A 16,792-nucleotide genomic window follows, 5' to 3' on the forward strand; every position below is an offset into this window, starting at 1 on the left:
AGGTGTGAGCATTGTCCTGTACCTGCCTGTCCTGGGCTGGCAGATGTGCCAGGTGTGAGCATTGTCCTGTACCAGCCTGTCCTGGGCTGGCAGATGTGCCAGGTGTGAGCATTGTCCTGTACCAGCCTGTCCTGGGCTGGCAGATGTGCCAGGTGTGAGCATTGACCTGTACAGCCCTGCCTGGGCTGGCAGATGTGCCAGGTGTGAGCATTGACCTGTACCAGCCCTGCCTGGGCTGGCAGATGTGCCAGGTGTGAGCATTGTCCTGTACAGCCCTGCCTGGGCTGGCAGATGTTGCAGGTCACTGCAGTTCTCTGTAGCAGCCCTGCCTGGGCTGGCAGGTGCTCCAGGTCTGGGTTTTGTCCTGTACCAGCCTGTCCTGGGCTGGCAGATGTGCCAGGTCTGGGTTTTGTCCTGTACCAGCCCTGCCTGGGCTGGCAGGTGCTCCGGGTCTCTGCAGGTGGGACAGGCTGTGGTGCTGTGTGATTCCTGCACCGGCAGCACTCGCTGCCATCCCTGGTGTGTCCCTGCACACAGAACCTCACCAGTTACTGCAGCTGCTGGGCAAATGGTGCAGTGTGAGAATGAGGAGGGCAGCAACACACAGAGCAGGGTCAGAGCATCTCACTATTTGTTTTGTACCGGTGATTATTCAATAGGTGTGCATGCGTTGTCACAAAATTCCTTTGCTCATGCAGGAAAGCAGGGTGGGCTGAGAGTGAGCCCCCACAAAGTGGACATGTGTACCTGTGTGTATGTACACCTAATAACATGAAAGATGCTGCTGGAGGAGCTTGCTGGGTGTAGCTGTGACAGAATCCACGGAGAAAAGAGGAATCGTGTATTACAACCAGTGTGACTGACTGAATTCCTTGTTTTGATGTTTGCTGTGGGTGTCAAGGATGTATAAATGCAAACAGCACATTCATAAATTATTTTGGGTTGCTGGTAGCTTTCTGAAGAAAATAATTTGTAATGAGCTTCATTTATGCACCAGAAATAAAGATGGGATTAGGCGAATATTGAACTGTAAATGCACTGGTGATTTTTGGCTTTTGTGCGTAGCACGGAGAATCTCATCATCTATCTGTGCTCTGATCTTGAATATGCAGAGCTGGCTGTGCCTTTCATGCAGCAGCTATTTTAGTGTGCAGCAGTCTGGCCTTGAGTGTGTTTGGTGAGCTCGGCAGGGCTGGCAGCAGCACCTGCCGGGCTCTCCCTGCGGTCCTGCCTGCCTCGGGGGCTCTGCTGGGCTCTGAGCACAGCCTGTGTCAGGGCTCAGCTCCCCGAGTTACAGCTCCTGCTTTCACCCTCCAGCTCCACAGGTGAGCAGGGCGGGTCCCTGGGCTGCAGAGAGGTCCCGTAGCTCCCACACAGGAGTTGGTGTTGGCAGGAACAGCAGATGTTGTAGCTGGAGGTTTTGCCTGCCTGGTCTCCTGCTGGGGTTTTTGTGCTGTGAGTTCCCAGCAGGGACTTGCCAGGGCTACCTTTGAGTGGCTCTAAGGATGTGGATTTTAGCCAGGCTGAAAGGCTCGTGTGTGGTGGGCCAGCCTTGCTGTGTGTGAGGAGAGGCTCTGTCTGAGGTGATTTATTCTGTGTAAAAGCTGAGAATGTGCTTTAGCCCCCCTGGAGCTGCAGGCACCCCCACACACCTGTGGGCAGTGGGGCTCACTGACACCTCAGTTTGGGGTGCACACAGGTGCCCACATTGACAAGCCCTGGTTTTGCTGCAGAAGGAGGGTGCATCAGCTCATTTTTGGAGTCTGTTAGATGAGGAAATGTGCTCTTTGCTGATGCATTTTAACGAGGCTGCTGAACCCTTGGGTGATTAGTGTATTGGTGCCACAGCGTGCACGGTGCTGAGAGCACTTACAGCCCTGATCTCAATTTCACACAGGTGCAGACAGCAAATATTTTTTCTTAGCAATTTCAGGCTCACACACTTAAAACGAACTTAGATATCTTCTCAATTTGTCTCTTTGTATCTGCTGTGCATAATGGTCTTGGAGGGGCTGACAAGCCACGTTTTGGGCTGAATTGCTTGGACTGAGCCGAACCAGGTGGGTTCCTGTAAATCAAATTCACTGAGTAAGCAGCTTAAACTCTGCCCATCCCTCTGACCATTAAATGTGAGGGGTTCTGAGTCAGGAGCTTGGGTGCTGGTTTCACCTGCTGTTGGTGTAATTTTTCCAGTTCTGATATGGGGTTGTTCAACCTGGAGGAGAGAGGGCTCGGAGGAGACCTCAGAGCCTCTTCCAGGGCCTGAAGGGGTCCAGGAGAGCTGGAGAGGAGCTTTGGAAAAGGGCATGGAGTGCCAAGGCAAGGGAGAATGGCTTCCACTGCCAGAGGGCAGGAATGGATGGGATACTGGGAAGAAATCCTTCCCTGTGAGGGTGGGCAGGCCCTGGCACAGGGTGCCCAGAGCAGCTGTGGCTGCCCCTGGATCCCTGGCAGTGCCCAAGGCCAGGCTGGACAGGGCTTGGAGCAGCCTGGGACAGTGGGAGGTGTCCCTGCCATGGCAGGGGATGGAATCAGACAGTGTTTAAGGTCCCTTCCATCCCAAACAATTCCTGGATTCTGATTCCATGATGATCAGTGACATTCTCAGTGCCTTTTTTCTTTTTTTAATGAGCTAATTCTTCAGCATGAAGGTCTGCTTCATCTTATTTAGCCTTTTAGATTTTGCAAAACAGCCTTGCCCCTTGTTGGGCTGCCTGGAATTGTACTTCCACTTTAATTTAGTCACCTTGAAAGGGGACTGCCAAAAACAAAGGCAGGATTCAGTGATACGGATCAGCTTACACCAAATCAGCATTGTTGGCTGAGAATATCTCTTGCAGTGAGAGGAGCTTGAAACCTGCAGGGTGTCTTTTTATGAAAAAAGCAAAATATATACTTATTTGTATGCATAGACCACCTAGGGGAGTTTCTTTTGAATTTTGCAGTGTTTTAAACACTCATTGATGTGAGTGCTTATTGCAAAAGCAAGGACAAATAAGATGTACAGTAGCTAAAGGGGCATTTTTGCCTGGAGGTGCACAGAAGAGGAGTAAACAGGATTCTTTAGAATCAGAGGAAGCTGTGGGGACGTGTCACCTGCCAGCACAGTGGCCCAGGACCTGGGCAGTGGGAGCAGTGTTGTCTTACACCTTTTAATGAATTCCAGATTAAAGTGTTTCCTGAGCCACACAGGCTAGATAGAGGTGGTGAGTACCAGATAAACATGTCTGCATTTCTTTATTGGGTGCTTGATATCTGATAGTTTCTCTTCCCCTCATTGATGTCCAGCTCTGGGATTTTCCTCACTGATCCTTTCAGTTCCCTCCAGGCTTGGCCAGCCCTCCTGAGGTGGCTCAGGCAGGACAGGGCAGAGTTGCCAAGGTTGTCTCGTTGGGTTTGGATTTTGGGTGGACACGTGGGGCAGAGGAGTTGCTGTTTTGATGTTCCCAAGAACCCCTGAAACATGATCAGAACCGGGGGAAAAGAATGAAATCTGGACTCTGAAACATCTTATTGCATAGAGATACATCCTTTATAGTTTTTTGGCAGAGTTTTATGTCTCATTTTGCACAGTGTAAAGGAATAATTGTATTACTGAAGTCTCAGAGAGAGGAAATGGAAGCACAAGAATTTCTGAACACAGGGTGTTGGGTACAACTTGTGGAAATAGGATGGGAGGTACCTGTGGGCATTTAGGGTCTACTGGGACCTTGGATCTTGGACCATAATTTTATTTCCTAGGTGCCAGTGCAGTAAAATGTAGGCAGAAATTTTGATCTCGAGGCCTTGCAGTGTTGCAGGTTTTCTGTGCCCAGCACACTGAATTGGAGCTGGCTCTAGGGTGGGTTGTAAGCAGCTTTTAAGACTTGAGTGGTAGCTCAGAAGTCATTTGAAATGTATTCAAAAGCAGCATGAGGAACTTTAGTTCAGCAAATTATGGGTGCCAATGTGGAAAGGTCACTGTGCAGCCCACCTGGATCTCAGGGACTGCCAAGGTGACCAAGAAGTTTTGGTAAAATCTATGAACAGCCATTAAAACCAACATCTTATGAGCTGGGAGGCTGCTGCGTGCCCAGCTGCCCTCCCTCACTGGGTGTTTGAATTTTGAATTTTATTATCTTCCCATGCAGCTTTCTGCTGATGAGTTTAAGAGCACCTGGGAGCCTTTCCCGCAGGTGGGAGCTTCCCTTCCCCTCCTCTCCCAGCCTGTCATTCAGCCTCACGTTTGAAATCCTTGAATTTTTCCTAAAGCTGGTTGAGAGCAGTGCTGCCATGGTGTGGGATGGGTTTGCTTTAATGCTGAGGGGGAGGCTTGTAGGCTGGGTACATCTTGATATCAGTCAGTGTTGGCATTCCTTGCTTCCAGGGATATTCCAGCCTGTTCTTCTCCAGCTCCCTGCCCTTTCCAAGGCTCTGCAGGGATGATGGCCCTGCCCCATTCTCTCCCTGGGTCTGTATTCCTCACCCTGAGGTTATTTTGGGAAAAACACGCTCCCAGGATATTCTGAAAGCTTGGAGGAAGCAGCTGTGGATTCCCAGGATCTGCGACACACAGGGCTGGGGCCAGGTGTGCTGCTGCAAGGACAATCTGCTCTTGTGGCTATCAGCTGCTTTAGGGGCTGGTTCTTTGAATTGTTGTGAAAGATTTGCTTGTTTCTGTTGGTTTTTTTAAGTGGCCTCCGTCACTGTGGTTTATAGAATTGATTCCTCACCTTTTCCCAGAAGGTGCCATCACACCTGAATAGACCTTTCAAATTCAGCTCCCTTGAAAAGAATGGAATTAGGCTGCGGCGTTGTTCCCGTTTAGGAAATCAATCTCTTTTTGAAACCCCCCTGCTTTTAGGGAGAGCAGAACCTGACAGAAGGATCCACCTCCCCTCGGCAGAATCCCCCCGGAGACATCAACTCTCGGTGGGCATCCCTTGATGTTCCCCCTGCTGGGGGCAGATTTGCTGTGATTTTGGAGCTGCCATTTCCTCGAGCAGCTCCGAGCTGTTTCCTCTGTTAGTATTTAACGCTGATCTCTTTCCACCCTCTCCCTTTATCCCTTATGACATTTATGGCAGGCCGTGGACAAACAGCGACGCGCTGGGGTTTTATTTTCGGCAGCGCTCTCCTGGCGGAGCGCACCCACCAGACTGCATTTCACCAGCATCCCCTCTGCCAGAGCTGTGAAAAACGCTCCTCTCTCCATTCACAAGAGCTCATTACTGCTGCTGGCTCCTCTTTCCACAGCTTCTGAGTCCTTTTAGAGCCGGTTCTTGTTGGACACCGAGTCGTGGGGATGTCCTCGATGATTTCTTGAGCTGTGGATCCGTGGAAAGCCATGGGTTTCTTCCTGCCACTCCTGAGTGGTGCAATATTGTGTTGGCTGCTTTGCTTTTCCCGTTTCCCCCTCTTCGTTCTGCTATATTTTTATATATATAAATTATACATATATAAAATAAACAAGGAAGTTTCTGTAGAAAATAAATCGTTGTTGAGAGAGGGCAAAATGACACTAAATTGGCAGCTTTACAGAAGGTATGATGCCTTTGATTGATTAGTTGTCAAAGAAATGTAATGTACTAAACATGATGAAGATTAAGGATGTGAAGATGGTTAAAATTCAAGTTGCATAAGTGTTTGGTGTTAGGTTTAGAGCCTCTTCTAGAATTTTAATTTTGAAAATGCAAAGTATTTGTTTTATGCTATTCCTTAGGAGCCCTCTAGATGTTTTGAAAATTTTGAGTTCTTCAAAAAGCAACAACAACAAACAAAACACACTCTGAAAATGTTTAGTATTCACAGTTCGTGAATTAGATAGAGACACATTATTATTTTTTTTTTTTGAGATTAATAATGAGCTTCTGAGATGCATTAGACACCAGATAGAGAAACTGAGCACCAGAAATAATAGTAGCATTATCCTGAACCTCATAATTACTCTCAGGGTCTGATTTTACATTGTATCTACTGTTCATGAAATAACAGCAGTGTATTTTGGAAAGGGGCTTTTTACAATGACATGCAGTGATAAAAGAAAGGGGAATGGCTTCCCACTGCCAGAGGGCAGGGCTGGATGGGGTATTGGGAAGGAATCCTTCCCTGGGAGGGTGGGGAGGTGGCACAGGGTGCCCAGAGCAGCTGTGGCTGTCCCTGGATCCCTGGAAGTGTCCAAGGTTGTTTGGAGCTTGGAGCAATGGGATAATGAGAGGTGCCCCTGCCCGGGAATCCTAAAGGCCCTTCCTGCCCAAACTGTTCTGTTTGATTCTGACAAGAACCCACCTCAAACCTGTGCTGCCAGCTGCTGCAGCTCCCTTCCTGGAGCTCTCCAGTGAACATCTTGCTGCTTTCCCTGCTGGGAGCCTTCCCCAGGTCTGCACAGGCTCCACAGTGTTGTTCTCAGTCATCTCCGCCGCTGAAGAAGTGAAAGGAATGAAGTGCCCCAGAGCTGACAACAGTTCAGCTGGTGACAAATGACTGTCACACTGACCAGTGCAGTCTGCCTGTTCCTATTCCCCTCTCCCTTTGGAGTGATATCGAGTTGGACTGCGAGCTGAGATCGCCTCCGTGTTCAGAGCTGGCACCAGCACCTGGGGCCCACCATCGTCACTGCCACGAGCTGCACTTGAGGAGAGAGCAGGGAACACATTTTCAGACATGTTGGCAGGTGACAGGGACCTTCAGGCTGCTCTGACCGTGGTAATTTGTCAAAAGCTGCCCCGTTTGCAGGGGCTTCGCCTCTGGAAGCCGCCCTGGGTTAGAGCAGGTGAGGCGATGACAGCTCTGCCTTTCCTTGCGAGGACAAACCCAGGCCTTGGAGGCAGGAATTTCATTGTCAGGCCCTGCCAGTGCCAGCAAGGTCTGGGGCTGTCCACAGACACGTCTTGCTGTGAAGAGGCACCAGGTGAACTTTAAACCTGAGTTTGCTGTGGCTGTGTTTTGCTGTTGTGAGCTGTGTTTGGCTGTTCTCCTCTGAGTGTGGGGGATGAGGGTTTATCTGCAGACCCTCTGTCTGTGCTTCATGGGCTGCACACCTCACACAGGGACCTGGGGAGAAGCTGGCTGTGCATGCAGGAACCTGTCCCTGGTCCTGTCCTGAGCTTCTGAGGTGCTTTAGACACCAGATAGAGAAACTGAGCACCAGAAATAATCCAGCAGCATGTAGTAGTTCATGTGTCACCAGCTGCCATGAAGCCAGCTCAGCACTCTCTGTCCTCCTTTCCCCCCATCTTTTGCCTTTAAAGCTGGATGTTGATCGTCTCTGCCACTTGTGTGGTGGACACCAAACCCTTCCACGTCCCCCGGGGGTGTTTGAGCCCTGCAGTCAGGCACAGTGGTGGTTTCTCACCACCCTGCAGGGGCAGGATGAGCCGGCTCTGCCGCTGCCTCAGCGGGGGATTCTGGCAGCCCTTACAGCAGCTCCTCGTTGGTGTCTGGAATGAGTTTGTCAGAGCAGACTTGAGATGAAAGTCACTAAACTACAACAAATGGGGAGCTCCAAGGTATCCTTTGTAGAACTTCGTTTAAGAGCATGGCAGCTCTTTAAACTGATTTCAGTAATGAATAATTAAAGCGTAAAGTACAAGAAAAGTAAATATTTCATTGAAATACTAAACAGAAAGTATAAAATCTGTTGAAGACAAAGGAAGCTTTATTTTTTCTTCTTCTTTCCCCCAACTTCTTCTGTTCCTACATGGAGAGCCCTGGTCTGGACAGGAGGCAGGGGAATACACAGCCATCAAGCCAGTGTTGGAGATTTAAAATTCCTCCTTACTTTTTAACCACTCTATTCTCAATTGTCCTTCCTTGGTTAACTTGTGGATATAATGATTCAGGTAATACCCCACTTATTCCTTTCCTGGAAATGTTTGTGGACCTTGTAATCACAGAGACTGGGAAGTTTCAAAGCTGTTCTAGTGAGAAAAAACTGTGTCCAAGCCCCAGCCCTAAGCTGTGTTCAGCAGGAGTTAAATAGGGACTAAAGCAGATGAATATATGGACTTGTGTTGTGTGTTTACTATTAAAATGAATAAAACCTTCCTAGAAAATGGCTGATTAAGAACTGAATGAGTAAATAAAAAATGAAGCAAGTCCTTGGAGTAATTTCTCCAGATTCACTCTGACCCCCCACCATGTTCTGAACTCTTACAAAACATAAGTTTATTTAGGGTCTCTGTGGTTAGAAGTCAGATTAGATATTGGTTGGGGCTGTGTTTATTAATCAAGACTAGTGATTAGCAAGGGCTGTTCATTTCCAAGAGGTTTTCAAGCAATGCTCACCAAAGCCCAGCAAGGATGAAGAGATAATATGTGTAACTGGTAGATCAAGAACAAGCATTCAAGGTTGATGAAGACCTAATTTCTATTTGAAAACGAACCCAGACCTAATCTGAGGTGTTAGAAACAATAGGAGCGATGCATTAAAGGGTATTTATAGGCAATGTTGATCTTTATTCTACACTGAAGTTTCCCAGGCCCCAGGTGAGGGAGACCAACCTTGTACCTCAGGAAATGACAGCAGAAGCAGATCCAAATGTCACTGCTGCCGTGGACACTCTGTCCATGACAGAGTCACCTGTGACTGCCCTTCTCCAGCACTGGTTTTCCTGGATTTCTTAGATTTGAACAAAAAACCACAGAGTGGTTACACAGCCATCACTGTGCCGTCCTCCCAGGGGCTGTGGGGGTGATGTGCACCAGGTTTCCACAAGACCCAAATCCTGAGATTGTTCCCAGTCTTTTTTCCTTTTTCCTTTCCTTTTTTCCTCGTGATTGAGCTGGCTGTGGAGCAAATCCATTCACTGCTCATTGCTGGATTAGTCACTGCGGCTCTGATGTCAGAGGTTGCTTGGGATTAAATTTAATAGAAGACTTGGCTTTTGCAGCATCTCATTTTTAAGTGCTTGGATCCTTGAGTGGAGCCCTAAATTTGGCTTAAATACAGACTGCATAGAAGGGTTTGGCACTGGACAAGGTGATCTTTTAAAGCCTGGAGGATCTGGAGCACCTTCCAGAGTTGCCCAGGCAGGAAAGGACAGAGAGGACAATTCTTGATATCCAGAGAGTGATGGGCACAGAGCTGGAGGGATGTGAGGGAAGATTTGGACTCAGACCCCTGGGGAATGTGGCCATGGGCTCAGGTGCCTGCAGATTTTGGGGGCTGCCACACCTGGGGGTTCCTGGACCAAGCTGAGCCCAACTCCTGCCAAACCCTGTCCTAGGCACCTTCTCTCTGTTCAGCCTCTAAACCCGAGTTGCTCCATCAGAGCAGCCACCAGGGAGTTCTGGATATTGGCTGGTGCTTGTCAAGCACTTGAAGATTAAATATGCTGCGTTGTGAACAAGTCTTTGCTTTTCTTGTATTGAGCTGGGATACTGAGGTGATGAGCGTGGTGTAAATATCTGGAGAGAAAAATGCTGGGCATAATAATTTGTATTGATCTCAAAAGCTGAAAGACCTTTTTGCAGCATTCTGCTTTCTTGGTGTATAGTATGGCCATGTAATAATGGAGTTATTATTTCAGCAAAAGAATCGGGAGGAGGAGATTATTATTCTAATAAACTAATTTTGGAAAGAATAATTAAATTGATTCAAGGTGAAAACTAATGGTCTAACTTAGTGTGAGATTAACATATTGTGTGTGTTTGAGCATTTCTTGGCTCTACAGAAACAGTGGTTTACAGGCTAATGTTTTATTTTATTTATAATTACCCTCTGCTTAGAAGATCTTTTAGAGTTCGTTTTTGGTTTGGTGGTTTTTGTTTTTTAGGGTTTTTTTTTCCTTTTTTTAAAGGCTGGCATTATTAAAAAAAACAGTCTAAAAACAATGGTCCCTCATCCCTGAGATAAGCTTTTTATAAATGTGATTTTTTTTTCCCTAAACAAACAAAGCCCCCTAATTATAAAGGATGGCAGTTCTCAGATAGCACTGGTATGATTTAATTTGCCACTTGCTGTCATTATCTGAGTCATTCCCAGGAAAGAAAACACAGAGAGTACTCCTGGATGTGCTGCAGCAGGACTGATACTGCTCCAGCACACGGTGGTAATGATTCTTTGATGGGTTTGTTCCGTATAGGTTCGGTACACATAATTCATGAAGTGTTTAGAACATGTAAACCCTTTCAATCCAAAATATGTGAACAATTCTACAGTTACTAGTCCTTCTGCTGTTTTTCAATTTTTATTTATGTTTTAAATCTGTCACTGTCAATGTAAAATGTTTTGAACTGGCTTAATTAAATGGTCACTCCGAAGCCTTTTGATGAGCTGCAATACAACATTGCAAAGCTGTTCCTGCTCTGCCCCGAGAAATGGGCAGGACTGGATTTGCTGCACACATTTGGCAACGGGACGGGGATTTCCAGCCCTGCCTGGGATGGAGATGCACCCTTATTAAGGAGATCCTTATTAAATATCTTGCAAATGCTGGTGGGTAGTTGGTGCTCCTCACAGAGACACTTTGTGTAGCGCTGGGAGAGCGAGGGCTGAGCAGCTGTGCTCGGATTCCTTTCAGCACAGCCTCAGCTCTGCCAGAGGCAGCAGATGATGCTCCACAGCTTGACAAGGCCCTGGCCCGCAGGGATGGAGTTGGGTGAGTGAACTGACAGAGGTTCTAGTTCACAAAATGGGCTGGAATTATTAATTCTGGTAGCGGGAGTGTGAAATGCAGAATCCCTGTGACTGCAGAGAAAAAGGAGGGGCCACCACGTTAAACAAGCACTGGTCCCTTCCAAACTGGTTCCAGAAAGAGCAGTACATTTTCTTTATTTAATTTTTTTTTTGATACGTGCTCAAGTTATTTAAATGCTGCATGCAAGGCAAAAAAACCCTAACCCCACGAAGAAAACACAATTAAAACATTAATTATTAGTGCTGGGAGTATTTTGAGTCATTTTTGTATTCAATCGGCTGTAATTAAATACTCAGTGAACACAAAATTAGGTCATATATTATGTAAATAGGATGAGACATCCACTAGCTCCAGCAACAAATGCATTGGAGTCCTTAAGGGTACAATTCAGGAGTGGACTTTAGGAGCCTGATGGGTTCTGTCTGATTTCTGACTGCGATTTCCTCCTGAGCAGGGAGCAGATCCCGTGGAGGGTGTGGGATGTGATCCGTGCTGGGGCACCTGCTGATTCCTGCTCTCAGCCACGTTGAGTTCTCCCAGGGGAAAGATTTTCTCCCTGCCTCTCTCTGCTGTGACCCAGCCTCGTGGCTTGAGCGCATCCTTTAGACACAGAATGAATTTAGGTGCATTAAACAAAAATTAATAGATGCTTTGATGGTTTCGCTGAGCGATGCTGGGAGCGCTCGGCACTGCCCAGGATCAAGCCCTCTATTCTCTAACATGACACTTGATAACTCCTGCTTTAGCAGTCTTAATTGCAAATGCCAAACCTGATTTTGCTCCCTTTGGGGATAGTGGAAGCAGTAACAGGTCCATTATTATTAATCAGAACGTTTATGTAGCTCTTAAAGAAAGGAATAACAAACACCAAACCAAGCTGCTGGATTCTGCTTCATCTTCTGACAGGGGGGAAGCAGCACCTCCTGTCAGTCTGAGCTGCCTCATCCTCGTGCCCTCCTCTCGTTGTTGCCATCTCCAGAAGTGGCTCTCAGAGCCCTCCCTTCCTTCCCCAGTCCTTTTTTCCCACTCTCCAAGTTCTCACTTTTAAATCCAAGCACAAACACCATTCCTTGTCCTCCACCCCTGTCTGCTCCCCACTGGAGCAGGGCAGTGCTGGAGTCACTGTGTCTGGAAGGGCTCAAACCCCTGGGTTTGTGGCACTTGGGGACATGGTGTGGTGGTGGCCTTGGCAGTGCTGGGGGCGTGGTTGGACTTGATGATCTTGGAGGGATTTTCCAGCCTTAATGATTCTGTGATGCCATTTCGTTCCCTCATGGAAGAGGCTGCAATTCAGACCAGAGGAGGTGTTGTACATCAAATTCTCTGCTGGAGTCCTTCGGGTAATAATTTTCTAGAGTGTGTGCAGTTTGGTGCTGTTTGTATTCTTCAGGTGATGGAAGAATCAAATTGTAGTTGTCTATATTTTGATTTTTTAAGAGAGCTAATGGCTTTTCTAGCCTCTCTCCTTCTTCTCCATCCTCCCTTCCCCCCACCCCAACCAAAAAATCTTTATTTTATAGAATTTCTTTCAGTAGCCCACAACTGATTCTTCACAGATCTCTGAAAAATGGAGGGGGGAGGTTTAAATCAGTAAGAAGAGATCAGCCTTGGCACCGGGAGTGATCCATGGAGAGGGGCAGTGGGAACTCTGCTGCTCCCAAACCCTGACATGGGGATCCCAATTAACCCGCAGAAGGGGAATCAGTGAGGATATTTCTGTAAGGGAGGGGGTTTTTATACCCAGGTTGCTTTTTTTCCTGACTCTCCATGAGGTGGAAGGAACTCATCTGCTCTGTGCATCAGGAAAGGACATGTCTGGAGTCCTCAGGAGAAGGAGGGATGGCAGTGCCGGGGCTCTGGGGAAGGGACTTGTGCCTGGGCCCTTCTCTCCCTCCTGGAACTCTGAAAGCTGAGTTACACAGTTGCCTCCCTTGTTTGCCATTTTTACCTCTGGAATTGGGGTATAATCCAATATTTAGGAATGGAAAGCTTATTCCTCTGGCTAAGCTGCCATAAACCCACATGGACCTTTGTCTTGGTTTGGAAAGACAGATGTTTGCCTTGGATAGAGAATTTAAACCCCCTCCCTCTGAATTATTATCATTTTGAAATCAAAGGGCTTTCAGGCAGAGAGGTGGGAATAGGAATAACAGTTCTTTACTAGGAATATTAAAAATAAAAATGTAGTAATATAAAAAAGGAAATGAGAAAAAAGAAACCACTGCCAGAGTCAGAACACAACCTGACACCCTGTTGGTGCAACCCAAGGCAACCTTTAGGTTGGTGGGGTGCAAATGTGGGCAGCTTGTAGGAGCTGGTGGTGCCACCCCAGGAATGGGATGTCAGTGTGTGTGTGCTCACAGCAGCTGTGGAGGGAAAATGAGGCAGAGGGGCCACTCTGAGGCTCTGATATTTCACTTCCAAACTTCCCTCTAGCCGGGAGGGTCAGGCTTGGCTGCTCTCAGCTCCGTCCTGTCAGGAGGCACGGATTGGGCTTATCAAGCAGTGCTGGGCTTGCTAAGTGCTTGGCAGACATTATAGAAAAGCGAGATGCTATTCATGCTGCAGTGGATAAGGAGCTGGAAAGCTTTGGTTGGAGATTGCGAGAGGCTGAGAGGAAAATTGAAGTCATGGAGATAATGATCATTGGACCTAATGCTGCTCTTGCTGAGAATGCCAAAGGCCAGGTTGTAAGGCGTGCAGAAGTCCAGTTGATCATCTGGAAAATAAGTGCAGATTGAGTATTATCATCTTGGTGGGAGAATCTTGTGAATATATTGATGGAGAAGCTCAGAGATTCGTGTGCTGGTTGCAGGGTGCTGCTTTGAGTGGCAGAAATGTGAGGTGGAATTTTTCAAGTGCTTCAGTCTGTCGTAAGGGCGTCGTGGTAGTGAAATGTCAAGCTGCTAAGCACTGATTTCCCAGGACAATAAACCAGTGAATATTATTGCTAATATTATTATGACACAGTGACTTGAAACTGGTGCATATGATGCAACTCCAATAACAATAAAAATCTGTGGTTTTTTTCACTGAATGTTGGAGGATTTTTCAGTCTAAAATATGAGGGGGTAATTTTTATGCTGTGTGACTTCTGTGTGTCATTTGGATTTGGCTTTTTCTCATCTATCCTAAAAAATAGTTCATTTTGGTGACACTAAAAATCATCCAGAGTGTTCTGCCTTCTTATTGCCAATAGGTTATAATTTAATAAAACACTTGCTACTTACATAAAAATCAGCAGAGAGAGACATCTGGCCTGGAGTTGCTGCCATAGGCCTACAGCTTTTCTTCCCTTCTTTTTCTGAAGAGGAGAATGAGATTTTAGTCTAAACTGTTTTTAGCCAGCACACTGTGTGCCAATAGGCAGTGAATAGATACCATCTCCTCAGATGTGCACACAATCAGATTTTATCCTCCAGCACTGGAGGTTCTGTGTGCAGCTGCTGACAGAAGATTTTATTTGCCTGACAGAGGTCCCTGTGGACAGAGAAATTGTTCCCCACCGACAGGAGTGGTCCTTCAGCATGTTTTTGGATTGTCTTCCTTCAGAACTGTTCCTTCTTAAAGGTCGACTGATTTCCTCCAAACTATTAAACATCCTCTATTAAGGAAAAATAAAACAGTTGCGCTGTAGATAATATGACAATTACCATTCTGACCTTTTTCTCTGTATTTCTTCCATTTTCTTGCCCTGCTTTCTTCTCCCTGGGACAGCAGTGATGTGTCCCACAGCCCAGGGCTGGCACTGGGAGAGCACACACGGTGCTGGTGGTGCCTGCCTGTGGTTTTACACTTGCCTGGGAGGGCTGTACAAAGGAATAAGTGCATTAACCACTCACTCTTGGTGTTGTTGTTTGTGTGGCAGACCCGTGGTGTGCCTGGCTCTGGTTGTTCCTTGCAGAAGAGCTGTGGGGTCATGGCTGGGTTTGTTTCCTTTGGAAGAGGACCAGGAATTGCCTCTCCTGGTTCTCTGGGAGAGCAGCAGTGCACAGCAAAGCTGGGTTGTGGTGCTGGGTCCTGTCTCCTCACACTGCTCGGGATTTCAGACTTTGTTTTCCCAATCTGAACATGGATGGATGCTGCGAGTTCCCCTGTGGCCTGGGGCTTTCTGCAGTGATAGAGAAATTGGAAACCAAGGGTTATATGCTAGGCACAGGATAATTTAACATTGTGCAGGGTCAATCTGAACTGTTCTTGACCCCTGTTACATGGTACACTTTTCCCTGAAATCCTCATGAAATGGCTGGAGTTTCTTGGGGCGTGTGCACAGTTTGGGGTGGATTCTGTGATAATATGTGTTGGGTTATTGTCTCTTGGGTTGCTCCAGCATCAGAAGTGGTCAGCAGTGTCCCTGTGGTGTTTGTTGATACCTGTGTTGTGGTGTGCAGTGTGAGGACACCTGGACCAGCTCCTGTCCCAGCCAGGGGATGCTCTGGAAGTGCCCATGGCATTTCCAGGAGCTGGTTGGTGGCACTGCTGTCTGTGGGCACGTCCTGGGCCATGTGGGAGACCAGACAGCCTGGCCACACGGGAAATGGGACAGGAGGGAGAGCAGGCAGGGCAATTAACTCATCTCCAAAAGGACAGAACGTTTGTTGTGCCCAAAATGCGCTGCCACAGTGCTGCTCCCACATCTCAGCAGTGGCAGGAGCTGTTCCCAGGGGCTGAATGGGAGGGGCAGGGGCTGCAGCTCTGCTGGGACAGCTGTGGTGGCCCAGAGTGGCTCCGTGGGGAGCAGTGGACAGGAACATCAGCAGGGTGGGGTCTCAAGGCAGAGCATGGGGCTGTCACCCCAGGGAGGGCTCTGGGGTGACTTCAGTGTGGGAGTCACCCCGTTTTTAGGAGCTGGGATGCTGTTTCACCCCAGAGAGGTGTGAAGAGGGTTCAAGGAGCCATTGGTGTGTGGAGGTGCCATCACCCCGACCTCTGGGCTGTGATTTTGACACAGGGGTGTGCAAGGGATGCTGTCCAGCCTTGGAGTGTTTTTCTTTTCAAGCAGCTGCTTGTAGGACCCAAGGGGCTGTGGGGGAACAAAACACCCCCTTGCCCAGCACTGTGTTCGAAAACTGCACTCGCAGGAAAGTTCCCATTTTTCAGCTCCTTGTGACTTTTGGTTTAACTCCTGCGCTTTCCTGTGCCAGGCAAGAGTGGGAATACACTTCCATGTGCTGCTTAAAATGTGATTTTTGATTACCTGGGAGATTGCTTAGGAAATCTGTGGGCTTTGTTGCAGTGCACATGCTCTGATCACATTTACAAGCAAGCCACACACTGGGACAGAACTAGGTCACTGGAAGGCTCCTTACTGGACACATGTTTAGTTTTCCTGATTCACCCTCTATATTAAGCAACATAATTGGGATTTTAGGGGTAGCTGAGTCTTGCTGACCATAGCTAATTTTTATTGTGGGTCCATCAGAAGGTTGAATTTTAGAGGCACAAAATGAGAGGTTTTGGTACATGGGAGAAAGTGGGATATTTTGTCTTTGACTCGCAGTGGGAGGTCACAGCCTTTTGTGCTGGCAGCTCTGAAAACCAGCACAAACTGGGGTGATTAGCTCCCTTTTCTAATGAGTACACAAAGCTGATTGTGAATGAGCCAGTGGGTTCATTGTGCACCCTTGGCCTGCGTTTAATCCTTTATGTGAGACCCCCTTTTACACAGGGACAGCAATTGGAATCCAATTTACACCGGGCTGGGCATTAAATCTCCTTACTCCAGCGATGCTGGCTAATCAATGGAATTGAAATTCCGGTGCCATCAGGAGCCTCCTCCCTCCAGCTCTGCCACTCTTTCTGCTGCGCTGCATTTTTTAGGAGAGATGAAGCCCTTTAAGTGGGAAACACTTTGTCTCCCTAATACAAGAATAAACAATGTCTCGCTTCTTGGCAAAACACATCGCAGCGCTGTGTAACAAGCAGCAGAGATCTTAAAAGTCCATCAAGAGATGTTATGGTAATTTCACAAGAACGACCACCTTGCTTTTAGTGAGAATTATCTAAATATGAAGATAAAAGGAAGAAGAAAGGGAGCTTGACGTGTAGAGAGACACATGAAAGGTTTCAGGAGAGGCTCTCGGTGCTGCACAGAAATATTTTGCTGCTGAGTTTTCTGGCAAGCACCTGAGTAGCAGGAGGAGTTTCTGCCTGCCTGGTGTTCGCTTTAACAA

The 16,792-nt window shown here is 47.5% G+C and overlaps 1 protein-coding gene across 2 annotated transcripts in view; it reads left to right on the forward strand.

The window, feature by feature from the left end:
* Positions 1-16,792, forward strand: part of NEXMIF (neurite extension and migration factor) — a 168,561-nt gene that overhangs the window by 47,032 nt on the left and 104,737 nt on the right. The gene's annotated exons all lie outside the window — the stretch shown is intronic.

This window comes from Prinia subflava, chromosome 20 (assembly GCF_021018805.1).
Source record: "Prinia subflava isolate CZ2003 ecotype Zambia chromosome 20, Cam_Psub_1.2, whole genome shotgun sequence".
Taxonomy (NCBI): Eukaryota; Metazoa; Chordata; class Aves; order Passeriformes; family Cisticolidae; genus Prinia; species Prinia subflava.